The sequence below is a fragment of the Triticum urartu genome, chromosome 4A, assembly GCF_056163025.1.
Source record: "Triticum urartu cultivar PI428250 chromosome 4A, HENAU_Tu73, whole genome shotgun sequence".
NCBI lineage: Eukaryota > Viridiplantae > Streptophyta > Magnoliopsida > Poales > Poaceae > Triticum > Triticum urartu.
The window spans coordinates 110275061-110278903 of record NC_141876.1 but is presented as its reverse complement, the minus strand read 5'-3'; positions in this window follow the sequence as shown (position 1 = coordinate 110278903).

Here is a 3843-nt window from a genome sequence, read left to right as displayed (position 1 = left end):
TAAAACATGGTGAATTTTTGTCCCCTTCCAATAACGTCGCCCCAAAAACCCTCTGAATGGGTTTCTTTTTGAACCCCGACATAATCCATCTCCATCTCTCTCATATTCTACAAAATTAAATATATATAGAAATATACATTTTGAGTATTATATCATGTGCAACATACATACAAAGAAGAACAATTATTTGCATGCACCTCTTTTGGTTATGTAAAACTTGTTGAATTCTTAGCCCCCTCCATCATCGTTACATCAGGGTCTTTGTCAGTCGACATCTCCGAAGCACAATCAAATCCATTAGTTTTTATGACCTACATAGGTATTCTAATATAAACAAATCCAAGAAATGAGCGGTTTCTAGTAGATTGAGTGACATCCCAATTTTAATAATTTTAGGCTCACCTCTAAATCACATGTTGATGGTTATTCTCACGAATATCTACTATTTAGGATATGTGGTATATTGCCCATAAAAAACTATGTTACATTTCTCCACGAGCAAAGAACGGATTCCCCCTTTATATAATGATAGTCGGCCATCCATAATTTCTTGGATATTTTTAAGTAATTTATTGAGAAAATATTTTATGTTATTCTAAATATATATAGTGTACAGGTATAAATAAAGCTTTATTTTTATGATATTCCCATTATACCCCTTCTATACGACTTGTTGTCCTCTCCCGAACGACTGCACTCTATCCACTCCCTCTCCGCACCACCCACTCTCTTGTTCCCCTCCCTCTCTAGATCCATAGACTTCACCGGCGTCGCTCACTCCCCTCTCTCCGCCCTCGCCCCCACAACCAACAGAATCGACGACCTCATCTCCCACCCCTCCACCCTTTCATCCCTCCCCTCTTCTCACCAAAATTAGTGAAGGGGGGATCGAGAGACCAGAGGTTGCTTGATCCGCCCACAAACCGGCGAACGACATCACGCCAAGGTCACCAACGCCGTCATGAAATGACAGGCTTCTTCCACCTCGACAGACTTGCTCGCGCACCAAGATATGAGAGGGGGCCTTCTACTTCTCCCTCGCTCATCACCCCTTTGGCCAAACCATGGATCAACCTTCCTCTACTCTGACCCATGCCATGGACCGAGTGATGTAGGTATGTACCCAGGGTAGGGTCATAGGCCTGACCTAAACACCCTCCCCTAGGATATCACCCTAAAACCAGAAGCATTCAAGAGATAGCATCATCCACACGACCAGAAGCATTCCACTCGGAAGACCCGAAGACACTCGACCGCAAGAATTATCACTCGACAGATAGAAGATCTAAAGTCACTCTACACAGCAACGGTCGGGCGTTTACTCCATAGACTTAATAATCATTTATGTCACTTTATTACTGGCGTTACCTGTAACGCCATCTCTTTATGTACCTTAAACCCTTTGTAACATGGGCTGGCTGGGGTCTGGGCGCACTCTATATAAGCCACCCCCTCCACTGGCACAAGGATTTGCACCCCCTGTAACACACACACACACACACATAATTCAGTCGACCGCCTCCGGGCACCGAGACGTAGGGCTATTACTTCCTCCGCGAAGGGCCTGAACTCGTAAAACTCGTGTGTACAACTTCGCCATAGCTAGGATCTTGCCTCCTCATACCTACCCCCATTCTACTGTCAGTCTTAGATCCACGACAGTTGGCGCCCACCGTGGGGCCAGTGTCTTAGCGACTTTTTGGTGGAGTTGCGATTTTTTCGATTCTCATCATCATGGTTTCCACCGGCGGACTGGCTGAGGACCGCGAGATCCGTCTCGGCGCGCTTGTTTTCATGGCCGACGACTCCGCTTGGCTTCAGGAAGCTCCACTCGACGTCGAGGCGCTCCTCGTCCGCGGGGCGACGCACTTCCACGCGTGCGTCCTTCTCTGGCAGCCGTCAACCTAGTATCGGTCGGCTCCTATGGTGTCCTCGCCCCCCGCTGTTCGCCGCCGCAAGCGTTCCGGTCGGTCGCGGCTCCAGCGGTGGGTGAGACACGCGGTGGCCCATCAGTCAGCCACCCCACAAGTCGCGGCAATCGAGCCCGACGAAACTCTCTATGGCCTGTTCGACCTGTCGACTGGCTCCGTCGAGACCGCATCCGAGTGCGACAGCAGCAATCCCGCGGTAGAAGTCTTGATGGTCAACGGACCACGCAGTCCTCCTGGCTTCCCCCGTGACGACGGTGGTGATGGTGGTGGCGATCCGTCGCGCGTTCACGAGGAGTACCGCCAGGAGCCCCTTTCTTCGCAGCGGAGGGAAGAGGTTCGCCGCCGCAATATGGATGCGCTTCACACTCCTATCATTGGGGAAACCCCCGAAGCCCGGGCCTTGGAGGAAGCGCGCCTGGTCAACTTGGCTGAGCGCACTCGACGAGCGTGCTCGACAGTGGATCCCTGAGTCCAGTCGACGACAACTTTTTCCGCCTCAACCTCAGGTATATCGCACTCCGATTCAAAATCTCACGGTAGTGGCCCGCATAGCATAGTCAATTCAGCCTTCCTAGTCGGAGGCTCGCAGAGGTTTGATGCAGATCCGGGCCTTGCTCCGGGCAGCCGGAGAGCAGAACACAGCAGTATCTTAGTCGTGGAATAGGATTCATAGCAGATCTGTGATGGTAGATACGGTTCAGTCGGCTCACAGCCCAAGATCGCCCCCGCGGCGTGAAGGACGTGGGCACAGGCAAGATCAGTACAGAAACCACGAGCAATATGATCACCGACTCGGCCACGATGACCGTCGTCGAGTGCCCACGCCTCCTCCGAGGAGTGGGTCGTATGTGCATCGGCAGCATGATGATAGACGCCCCCACAACGACGGCGAAGAGTACCAGTCGACCCAAGGGAGCCTGGCTTTGATGCGAGATCTATTCTCGTTCAAGGTCTGGTTGACAGGAACAGAGCACACAGAGAAGGCCATGACAAAGATTAACCAATTGGTAGCAGAGTGCACGTTTCAGATCCCGAGTGTTTCAGCAGAGGCATCAGGGCTGAAGTGATTCCTCCCAACTTCAGGTTGGCGACTGGAGTCAGCAAGTTTACTGGTGATTCTAAGCCTGACACTTGGCTTGAAGACTACCAAGTGGCTGTACAAATTGGTGGCGGCAATGATGAAGTGGCCATGAAGCACCTTCCTCTGATGTTGGAAGGCTCGGCCAGAGCATGGTTGACTCAGTTAGCACCCGGCAGTATATTCAGTTGGGAAGAACTTGCCCGAGTGTTTGTTAGAACTTTTGAAGGTACTTGCAAACGGTCAGCAGGGTTAATATAATTGGAGCACTGCGTGCAAAAACCGAATGAAACCTTGAGAGATTATATCTAGAGATGGATCACGTTACACCATACAGTGGAGAATGTGTCAGATCACCAAGCAGTTTGTGCCTTCAAAGAAGGTGTTAAGTATCGAGAGTTGAATATGAAATCCGGTCGGACAGGGGATATGTCCCTGACTCGGATGATGGAGATTGCCACCAAATACGCTAACGGCGAAGAGGAAGACCGACTCCGGAGTGGCAAGCACAAAACAGTCGCCCAGGAAACCGGAGGAGGGAATTCCAGTCGGAAACAGAAGCGCAAGGCCGAGCCAGCCGCTCCTGGTGAAGCCTTAGTCGTGGCTCAAGGAAAGTTCAAGGGGAAGCCCAAAGGGCCCTGCCCCCCCAAGAAAGTGAAAGATCAAGCCGGAAATGATGTGTTGTTTTTTCCATGTCACATGCACATCAAGAAGGATGAAGAGGGCAATATGATTTATCCTAAACATACCACTCGACATTGTCGAGTTTTGATCCAGCAGTTCCGAGAAAAGCAACCCAATGAGAAGGAAAAGGAGTTGGACAAGGATGAGGAT